An 11,770-nucleotide genomic window follows, 5' to 3' on the forward strand; every position below is an offset into this window, starting at 1 on the left:
TCAAAAAATATTAACGTTATTTTAATATTGTTTTAGACAGAAGCCCTAAAATTTGTAATTTTCTTGCAAACAAACATTTCTGGGGGAAATGGTCATCAAAAACAAAGTTGGATTAATTCACTTATTCAGGAAAAATTATCTAGTGAAGTGATTCTTTAAATTTTGGTCTGTGACATTTTATCATGCTGCTGGTATGTGTGTGTGTGTGCATGTGGGTTTCATTTTTGGTATGATAGCCTCCATTCCTGCTACCATGGATACTCTCCTGTGTTCATGGGATCAGTGTGCAAGCACAATATAGCCCAATATAGCTAAGGACAGAAGCTAGCTGACACTCACTGCTTGAATCATTTTGTCCAGTGGTTGTCCAGCATCTCCTCTGAAGAGGCACTGTGGGAATTGATGCAAAACAGAAAGATATATACACTTAGTGCCCATTCCTGTAAGTCCCTGTGTCTGACTCTCTATCCCCTTCCTCTGTCCTTTGCCAACATGATTCTTAACATTCAGCGTTGCTTATTGTGAGCTATCTGTCTCTAAGCTTCAAGGAGCCTTTATAGGCCTTTGTGAGGATACTGGATTCTGAATCACAGGAGATTGCCCTATTTTTTATAAATCTCCCCTGTTTTGCCTTATATTCTGAACCCTTCTCAGTGCAACACTCTAAGGACATTTTCATAAATAAACTCTTAATTTCTGCCACTATGTATTATAAAAGTTCTTAAGAATTTTGGCGAATAGTCCATACAAAGGATGGACCTTGCCCATTTATGCCAGGGGAGGACTTGATCCTAACTATTGATCTGGCATTACTGGGAGAGAGGCAAGTATAGAGCCTGAGGAGGCAAAACATTCTCTGTCAGGCACTGACCTCATGTGAGACCTTTAAATGGTGTCCAAGCAAGTAACAATGCTTTCTTTCCTCTGGCAATGATGAGGGGAGAGGTAGGCATTGAAAGTTCTTAAGCTCATTTACCCATTAAATGTCTCATTCAAGGTCTTGATGTCTCACTTCTCTCCTATCCTGGCCCTGACTTTGGCATAGAAGATTTTCTGGGGCTATGAATTTAGATTCAATTGAAATTACATCTCTCCTATGATCAGATGATAGACCTAAATGTCAGCCTGTTCTGCACATCAGCTGCAGAAAAGGATCTCAAACACTGCCATGAAAGTGTTCTGCCTTTACAGCTTGGGATTGATAGTTGGCTGACCTAAGGCTGCCATTCTTTTTTTCAAGGCTTTTATGTCAGTTATAAAAAGTCAATCTGTTCCACAGTCTTATATTTATTCTCATGTCTTTCAAGTTCTAGAGCATTATCTCTTAAACTTTGCACTGCATTAGAATTCTTGGAGAGCTTTTCAAAACACAGATTTTGGGATCCCAATTCCTGAGTTTCTGATTCAGTAAGTCTGGGAAAGGGCAAGTGCCCACATGATACTAACACTGGTGGTGCAGGGACCACACTATGGGGACCAGTGTGCTAGACCTATTGAAAGTCAGAGCTTTCTCTTCCTTATTTCTCTTCCTAATCTACCATATGTAAGAATGTATGTAACTGTGATACTACATAATGACTGAATTATAACATGCCATTTCCCATCAGAAGTGTGGTTCTAATTTCTCTCTGGTCAGCAGGCAATTCAATTCTAGATTCTTAGCCTGAGAACCTGCTTTCTAATGTGTCTACCATAATGAAGAATTTCAGCATGGATTCCCTCAAGCATACCCTGAGACAGAGATTGGGGTACAAGTAGTTTATTTGGGAGGTATATGGTTCTGTATCCAATCAGGACTCAAAACTCACACAGATATTTAAACATGGAAGGTTTTATATAAAGAAGTATTAACTATATGATGAGATTGGAGTAACAGAGATGAGTAATAAGGAGTAAAGACAACTGTGAAGGATATAGACATAACAGATACAAGGAGTCGCCTCTATCCCCCTAAGCTGAGATAGAGTGCCAAAGGAAGAACCTCTGATAGAGGGTCTCCATCACTCCACCACACACCCACACACCCCCCCCCCACCCCCACACACACACACATTCTCTCTCTGTCTCTCTCTCTCTTTCTCCGGATGGCCAATATCCAGACCGTCTTGAATGGGATGCAGCTTGGATCCATGAGTTCACTGAGGCTGTAAAGATGCCTAAGGGGTGCCAAGGAAAGCCATCCATGGGGAGATAATGTACTAATGCCACTTCACTGCAAAGCTGCTCTAGGAGCTGCCATGGAAAATTATTCATAGGAGATGCTGGGCTTGAGGCACTTTGCTGCAAAACCGTCAGAGAGGTATGCCAGGAGAAGCTGTTTATGGAGAGTTGACTGCCAGATACTGTGGAAGCTTCATGTGCTGCTGCAGCTTACCTAGTGGAACATACTGGAATTGGGGAGGAAGCTTCCTTCCCCTCCATTGTGTCTCTCCAGCACCCTCTACTGAAACTGCTTAATGTTATTACAACTGGCAGGGGAGAAATTCTAAAGGCGTCATCTCTATTATCACAGAGTCAGAGATAAAGGGTAGATTGGGGGTGAATGAATTGGTACGTGGCACAGGAAGCAACGTGTGGGAGTGAGGAAGTTATAACAGGAAAAGAGAAAATTCATAAAACCTTAATTTATGAGTAGGTTACTCTTTTGGGAAACTGGAGTCCATACCTACTGGGGGTCATCTGATGGGATTTATAGAACACAACTCAGAGTTGCCTCATAAAAGAGGAAGAAGCTGGGGTTCTTGCTTACAAATTCCCTTTTCTCATTAGTTGAAGTGACTCCTAAGGGTGCTTCTTGGCTTGTACTTCTGGTCTACTTGCACAAACCAAGGTCACATCTATAGCCTAAACATGATCCCAGGCAGAGATACAGTTAGAAGTAGGCTCACATGGAAACTTTGTGAGGTCACGGCTTTCGTAGCCCAAGCAGACATGGGCAAGCACAGCATCAAGGGCATTAACTGCATCATCATGAAATCCTAAAAAAAACAAGACCTACCTCACACAGAACTAGAATAAAGTGGAAAACAAAAAAAGCAATATCCAGAATTCATGTTAAATAAAACTGTGTAGGCATTTCAAATGGTCTGTATAAATTCTACAACTTCTACCCAAGCTCTAAGACCTTCTGATAATGATAATGGTCGTTAACACACATCAAATACTTAGCATATTCCAGGCACTGTGCCAACTAATTTGCTTACCTCATTTCTTACTCACAGTAAAAGAAAAAATTAGGTACTATTATTATTATCACATTACAGCTAAGGAAACCTTGGTTTAGAAAGTTTAAATAAGTTGGCTAAGTCTCCAACATCAGTAATTGCTGACTCTTACCTCTGATCCTTACATTCCTAATCCCACATTCCTGACTGGCTGTGTTCAATTTGTGTTTGCTTTGTACATTGTACTCAGAAAATGTTAATCAATAATGATGGTCTTCAAAATGAGAATTCTGGAATTCAATCATCTAAGAAATATTAAGTGACAATCTCAGATACCATGAAAACTGCCAGATTTGCCTCCTTGCTTCTCATCTCTTCAAATTCAAAACATTCTCTATACTCAGTCTGAATACTGAATACTCTGTATTCTCAATATTTTTGAAATACTTGCTTCTTTTATATCTTCTCTCTGATACATACAAATCAATGTATTCTGACTCAATTTTGTGAATCTATTCCAATCCAAAATATTTATTTTATCTTTTAAGCCATATAGTGCTCTTTTATTTCTAGCTAGTTACATACTTCCTTACATTATTGTTTTATTTTTATATTAATGTTATATTTTGTGAATCTTTTAATCTACCAGATAATCTCATTAGAGTCAGGAATTCTATATTATGAATCATTCGTATTTGCTACTGTGTCAACCATTGTTGAGTCCATATTAATTCAATAAGGACTATTGGAATAGGCATTATTAAAAGTAGGGATAGCAACAAGAAAACATGGACCTTTTAGTCTTAAAGAGAGAATTAGCAAGAAAATCCCATTATCCAAATTCAAAGTGTTCCATTTAATCAAGGTTCTACTGTACTATGCTCCTTCCCTTTTCTGTGTAATTAAAGCCCTCCCAAGCAGATTAAATAAGCAGAGATAGGGTTTTCCTTAATTTTATTTTCTCTCTTAAATTCAACCAGCATTAAACAAAGAGATGTTCCAGTCTCCCAGTAAGAATTAATTTCTTCCTCTTCTAAAACAACTCTTATAGCCTCTGGATTATAATTACTCAGTGAACATCACAGAGCAAAGCTTACCTTCTCTAAGAGTCATCTATGTACTTACTTGTGTTACTCACTAGATTGTGAGATCCTGGGGTTCAGGAACCCTGTGATTTTAATTTTGAATCTACAAGCAGAGGAATTAGTACATGAAGGCACTCAGTAACTATTTGATGTATCTAGTTTTATCTACTGGTGTCTGGAAATGTACCTAACAATATAATAGTTGACGTACAAAGCTGTAAAAGTTTTAACATACTTTCCTATTCTTATCTTCTCATCAATATGTAATATAAGTATAGAATTTCCATTTTGACAATGGGGAAACTAAGTCACATAGAGGGTGAAGTTAGGAGTAATAATATTTTGAAACTCCAACCACACATTGTGTCCTTTACTATGTTTTATTTAACCATTAATTTTGTACTAGTAACCAGGCAATAGATGCTCATGCCTATCTTGTACTTAAGTATTATATTTTTATCAGATGAATGGTTAGATACTACCAAGTAAGTCTAAGAAACACATAAAAGGCACGATTCCTGACCTCAAAAAGTTTACAATCTTATTTATGAATGGATTTTGAAGGCCAGTGGAGTTAGGGAAAGGCAGCCCAGGTGATTGTTTTTTGGTTTTGGTTTTTTTTTCCCCCCTGTAAAACACTTTCTCATCCTAAAGGCCATAATGCTTTTAGAGTAAAGGTCTCAGGTTTTAGTGTGCATAGTGATTACCTGAAGCACTGATTAAAATGGCAGGTTCCTAAACTGTATCCTCCCAGCTTCTACCATCCAAGTTAATAATGATGCAGATCACTTCTTCAGAATCCTGTGGAAAGGCTCAAAGAGAAGTGACCAGCATTGAGTTCTAAACTGAATGCACAGCCAGAACAAAAAGCATGAGTGGATAAATTGGCCTTCCATCTCCCCAGACTCCAATATAAGACAGAAGAAACAGCTCTCAGAAAAACCAAACCAAAACAATAAATAAAAATAATAAAAACCAAAAACACACTTATCTCTTTTGTACAAAGTCAGGCTGTTTCATACCAAGTCACAGAGGCTCCACTTTGCAGCTCTTAGCAGGAAAGGGAGCACCATGAGGGCTTCTGAGAACACTGCGTTGCGGAAGAACTTGTGAGCACCCGGTGAGCATCTCTTCAGATCGTCACCGAGATACCAGCCTTAATTAAAGGAAAACAAGAAAGAAGGCAGAGAGGGAGACAGAGAGGCAGAAAAGAGGGGGTGTAGGCAAGCCTGAAAGAAGGAACAGGAAGGGAGGGAGGGCAGAGTAGAAAATGAGATGGTGAGTGTCAGAAATTGCAGTAACAGAAAAACAAGAATAGATTTAGAGAAAAAGGAAACGATGCCATGCTCTACTGTTCTAATCTGGAGAGCCAGAGAGGGCAGTTCTACTGCATGCTTTATTAAACTGACTTCTCCATTTCTCCCCAGGCTGGACTGCACAGAGGAAATTCATTAGCTCCATTTAAATGCACACCCCAGAGCCCACCTTCAGTTTCCAGCACAGCACAACACGTTTCACATTGGATAAACCACTATGACTCTAGAGAATATTTTTCTTTTCTTAAACTTAAATCAGCCTTCATGAACAGTTTGTATTCTTATGATTTTTTCATTATAAGTGAAGAACTACTCTATAGACAAGGACTGGGTAAAGTCATTATGCTAAATAATTCATGGTAGAGAATTTTGTTGTAATGAGATCAACAAGGCACTAATGCTCTAGGCCATTGGACTGGGCTTAGAAATAATTTTATTATTGCAAACCTCTTTCCCCTGTATTGGTTCTTGTTAAAATGGAATTTAACTGTGCAAATAAACTTATATATATTTACAACTCACCAATGAATACCAGTTATCCATAGTCAAAACTTTAGAATTATTTTTAACTGTTCATATATTATACCCACATCCTATAAATGACAAAGTTCTATTCTCTACTGTTGTTTTTTTTTTAATTATTATTATTCCTGTTGGATCTTCCAACAGTGTCCTCTCAAACTATCAATCCTTCACTGTCCCTTAAATGTTGATCATCCTTTGAGACTTTTTTCTCTTACTATAGACTCCATTAAATTGTCCATTCTCATGACTTTAATTACCATTTATATCTTGATAACTTTCATAGTTATATTTCTAGACCACCCCACTCTCCTAAGAGTTATTTGTATATTATCAACTGTGTTTTGGTTATGTTATATGGATGTAACACAAACTAATGTCCCAAACCAAATTTATCATAAAACCCCCAAGGCACATTTCTATCTCCCCCTGTAATCATTAACTCAGAGAATGATGCTACATCCATCTAATTGGCCATGCCAGATGCTCCTTACTCCATCATCCCTCATTCAAATTACCACCATTTGAGACATTTTTAAAAGGGGAGGGTGATGCCTCCCAACACTGGGATCCACTGACCGAAGAAGATATAGCTTATTATCAATCAATTATATCAATCAATATAGCTATATTATTCAATGACTTATTGGAGTGACCTCCTTCTAATCCCATCAGCATTAAAGATAGGACAGAAATCAAGTTCAGACCAAACAGCCTTGGGAAATGTGACATTCAGGATCCAGGCAGTAAGTCACCTTCCTAATAGCTGGCTGACATACTGAACAGATTCTTCCCCATCATACATACTCTCCCATATCAGCAGAGTCCTAGACATTGACCCCAGATACCCACTTCCCCTGAAGAGCTCTATGAAGAAAGAGCTCTACAGAAGAGAAGAGAGTTCTTTCACCACGTATTCAGAGGAGATGCCATTCAGTATTAGCTCTGCATCAGTAAGCATTCTTACACCTAAAAAAGAGATGTCAACCATTATTTTTGACACTATAGATCTATAGATTGAGAAATTTTAGGACTAATCTACACTGGTTCTAACTGGGAGCAGACAGCTTGCACAGTGTGAAGCACTAGATGCCATAATGACTGGCACACCATGCTTCAGTAGACATGTTTCATGTGGAAGAGAATTTCTTTAAGGCAGGTGAATTTTGCAAGCTGTCAGAATTTATGTTAGTGATCCTGTGTGTGTGTGTGTGTGTGTGTGTGTGTGTTTCTGTGCGCGCACGTGTGTGTGTGTGTGTGTGTGTGTGTTTCTTCTAGTGGAGTATATGAGTCATTTGCCTGAATGCAATCAAGGCAGTCCGAATCATCATTGATGTTAGAGTCAGAGACCTCTAAAAGAAATGACTTCTGTGCAGCCCCTTACATTGGGAAGGGAATTTTCCCTGGTTCTCCACAAGGGATCAGAGGAATTCAACTTCCCTAATAGTTTTTGTAATAAGAAGTCATCTTACAGATGAAATTTATGAAAAAAATGAGGAAATTTTATTACATACCTTCTGTTTGTTGTTATAGTTCCTGACTCCATAAAGGATGTCCACAGTCATCACTCCCAGGGCCTTGTCACCTTTATTTTAAAGACTTTTCTCTATGTGATAAACTTACACCCTCTAACAGATAAGGGAAAGTGTCTGTCCAAAGTATTTTTTTTTCTTTCTTTTTTCTGTTAACACACTCATCAGTTTTCAAACATTGTGAAATACCCTATATGCTTTTTACCTTTATATCTATAGATTTTTCAGACTAGGACATCATTTCTGCAATCTTGGCCCTGGAGACCAGAGAGCTGGCAGTATTGCAGATGACAGCATTTCTTGGCTGTGACATCCACATCTGACTGCCTGCATTTCTCCTTTTCCTGGGCTTAAAGGGAACCTTGAAGCCATAGTCAAAACACAATAAATGCTGTTCTTAGCCCTCCCTCCTGCCCCGTTGATACTTTCCCTGAATATAATATATTTGTTTCTATTTCTTCTTTCATCCTTTTTCCTTTTTTCTTTTGTGATTACCTGGAGAATTATTTCTCCTAGTTTCAGAAGAGCAGCTGCTGCTATAAAAGTCCACTGAATTTTATCCCTGTGACAACGAATCTTACACTGTCATAAAGATACCTTTAGCATCCCTCTGCATCCTTAGGCACAGAGGAAAGGAATGCATCTGGGAACACATAGTTGCAAATAGCCTGAGTGTTGCCAAACATCAGAGAGCCCAGATCTGGCTAGTGGTCAGCTCAGGCCCTGGCATCTTGCCAAGGAATGCTGGGAGACCTGGAGGGGATTTAAAACTATTAATGACTCCAGCCAATGTGTTTTTTGCAGTAAAATTAGAATAGTGGTGTCTAGTCAATATCAACATTACATTTCAGGGTTTATTTTCTTTTGCAAAGCTTTTTGAAAGTCCACCAATCACACAATTGGTAAGCAATGTGATTCCTGCAGGTCACCTGGGAATTATTATGCTTACATAAATTAACACAGAAGCAAAATAAATCATCTGTATAATGTTTCTAAACCACCACTTCATTTTGTCAATGTAGATTTGATGTAACTTATTGTAGCATTTATTAAAATGCCAATAATGGTCTACTGAATCCCATATTAAAATGTGTACCGGCACTGCTTTTGATTGGCCTCAGTCTGGGAACTAGCGGTCTCAACAACGTTCTCAAGTCCCCATATAAAATGTTCCATGTGGCTGGAGATGCTATGCACTCCAGATTAAGACCCATACCTAGAAACCAGTTGCTACCAGATCAGCCTTGACTCGGTCCCCAGCTCTGACAACAGGATATATCTGACTCCCCAGCCCCAGTCTATTCTATGTGTTGTGTTTTTACAACTGAGCCCCATTTTTTTTTTTTTTTTAGTTCTGGTAAATGTCCTAATAATCATGTCTTCTTTTTAATCAGTGCTGTGGCTTTTTAAAACAACAACAACAACAACAACAACAACAACAACATCTTAAACTGGGATGCCTGGGTGGCTCAGTGGGTTAAGCATCTAACTCTTGATTTCGGCTCAGGTCATGATCTCATGGTTCATGAGTTCGAGCCCCACATCAGGCTCTGTGCTGACAGCATGAAGCCTGCTTAGGATTCTGTCTCTCCCTCTGCCTCTCCCCCACTCACTCATGTGCTCTTTCTCTCTCTCTCTCTCTCTCAAAAAAAAAAATTTTAAAAAATTTTTAAAAATAAAAATGTCTGAAACTTCATGGGTTTATGGATTCTGCCATTGTGTAAGTCTTGATGAAAGCTGGGTCCCTGATGGACAGCCAAGGAGAAAGAAGATAGGTTCTGTTTTAAAAATAGAAAAAAGCAGCTAATAGGAACTCACATGTGATTTAAATTTGTCCCATTGGACTCTTCCTGCCAGGGCATTTGAAATAAATGTTCACAGAAGCATGGATGATTCAGAATTCATTTGGGCAGAAGTCGTGCCGCATCCTTTATAGACCGATAGTAGCAGCAGAAACACAGCTTCGTCATTCCCGCCCAAAGGGCTCCAGGTTTAGTTTATTTCAGTTGATTGCAACCGAGAAACAAGTCAGAACGTTCTTTGTTTTTGCAGCCTGGATCCCGAAACCCAGCTAGCAAGAAGCTGTTGACTGGGGAGACAGGTCAACTTCTAAGTGTCATTCAGCCAGGAGTCTTCCCACCTACAGAAACCAGCAACTAAAGGAACTATTCCACATTGGACTCCCATTGCCTCTCTACTTTATTCATGTTTAATGCAACTTGTGTCTGATTGAACCCGTACACCTTGTGCCTGCCCTGGATTCATCCTTCTCCAGAAGCACTTGCCACTGGGTCAACTCTTCCAGGACCGATCCTGTTAAAGTGAGTGAGACTTCGTCAGAACGGGGCTTCTCTTGGCCTATTTCCTGGGGAACAGGATACATTGGCTTCAGAGAATTGACAGTGTGCAAGTGTTGCGATAAATGTGGGAGTGGGGTAAAATAGATCTTACAGGAAGCTCAAAGAAACTGAGCTACTCTAAGCCAGTTGCAGAGTGGTGTTGCTTCAAAATTATAGGGATTGACTTTCAAAATTGTTGAAGGGTAATTGATTTTTATTATGAATTTTATTGGAGAGGCGGCATAAAAATTTCTAAAAATTTGCAGAGTTCTTCCCATAGGAAAACTTCCTAATGTTCCCTTGAAGCCATTTTCTCACTGCAGCTGTTCCTATTCATTCCATCCCCCCACCCCATCCACCAGGCACAGCTCCTTCCCCCTAGTTATACACTCCCAGTCACCAACTCCTCTGAAGGTCTCAGGCAATATGCCCTCCAGGAACCTCTCCACCCAGTTCTTTCACACCTCCTTTCCCATAAATAATAGCCCCTGAGAGGTACAGTCCCTTTCCACTTGGTCTTATTTGGTTTTGCTAAGAGTAGCCAGTTAGGAATTCTGGTTCATCCTAGGAAAAAATACTTGTTGATCACCTATCATATGCAGCTGTAGATTCATTACACATAGAAATTAGGTTGGGGTGGAAGGAGACCACTGTGGCTTACCTGGGATCAATATCTGTATGAGTTTTGTCCAGTAGAATTTACTGATAGTTCAAAGGATATCACTGTGAATCGAATACATTTCTTGAAAGAGCATTTAAAAAAAAAGTTATAAGAAGAGTTTTTTTTTTTACATTTTGTTTTGTTTTGGGAGATTTAAATTTTAAAAGAAACTTTATTGGAGTGAAATTATACATGACTCTTAGTCTATCCTATTTTTCATCATCCCTGAATTAAGGATTTTGTAATATATGATTTCAACATCTAGAAATAAGAAAACAGTTCCCTAAATCTGGGTTTGCTTAATTCTTTCTTTCTGAAAATCAATGGGAAATTCATATAGTTTACATCACCAAATAAAATTTAATAGGTTATATATGAGGACTGAGAAGCAGGGCCTTGTAGCATGTTCACTGTTGGGGAAATCATTTTAAATGGCTAAAGGAACTGAGGAGTTTCTGACCCTGGAAAATATCTAAAAGCTTCTGAAAGAAGAGAGATAAACATTGACTCTGACACAACTCTTTAGTGGCTAGGAAAAAAAAACAGTAACAAAAGGTTATTTTACCAACAAAATAGCCAATTTCCTAACTGATCAATACGTGTGTATAAAACACATGGGAGGGTCTGCCACCTCACGGTTACCTTAACAGCCTTAGTTCGTGCTCTCATAAGCACCCTTGTGAGCCATCTGTTAAAAGAACTCAGTTAACAGAAACTATAGAGGGGTCAACTCACTAATCTAGGTGGAACTGATGAGGGAGCATAAGGCAGGCTGAGGGCAAAGTACAAACTAGCACCCCCTTCCCCCCCACCCCCACCCCCACCCCCCAGCCGCCAGATGGGATATGTGTGATATTCCTCAGTCACTCCTGGCTGCCCAAAAACAGAGGAAAGGAAAGAAAACAAATGGTTAACTGATAAAGATCACAGTCATATAGGACATGGGTCTCCATCAGTTTACAAATATCTTAGTAAATTACAAGAAAAAGGCAATCTTATCAATAGCCTAATCTCCAGAAACCTGTAAACTAACTTTCCTGGAACCCCAACATCACCCTCTCCTCCATAGCGATGTGGGAACAAAGGCAAGAAGGAAATGGCAGGTAAAATTAAATTTCTTTATGACCTGCAGCCCATGGACAAATACTGAA

The 11,770-nt window shown here is 39.1% G+C and overlaps 1 long non-coding RNA gene across 1 annotated transcript in view; it reads left to right on the forward strand.

Moving 5' to 3' along the window:
* LOC131504488 (uncharacterized) overlaps positions 1 to 10,557 on the forward strand; it is a 91,945-nt gene extending 81,388 nt beyond the window's left edge. Inside the window, exon 3 of the long non-coding RNA XR_009258018.1 lies at positions 9,672 to 10,557. This is a non-coding gene — a long non-coding RNA (uncharacterized LOC131504488). The remainder of the gene's footprint in view (positions 1 to 9,671) is intronic.
* Positions 10,558 to 11,770: the final 1,213 nt, after the last annotated feature.

The sequence above is a fragment of the Neofelis nebulosa genome, chromosome 2, assembly GCF_028018385.1.
Source record: "Neofelis nebulosa isolate mNeoNeb1 chromosome 2, mNeoNeb1.pri, whole genome shotgun sequence".
In the NCBI taxonomy this organism is placed as follows: domain Eukaryota; kingdom Metazoa; phylum Chordata; class Mammalia; order Carnivora; family Felidae; genus Neofelis; species Neofelis nebulosa.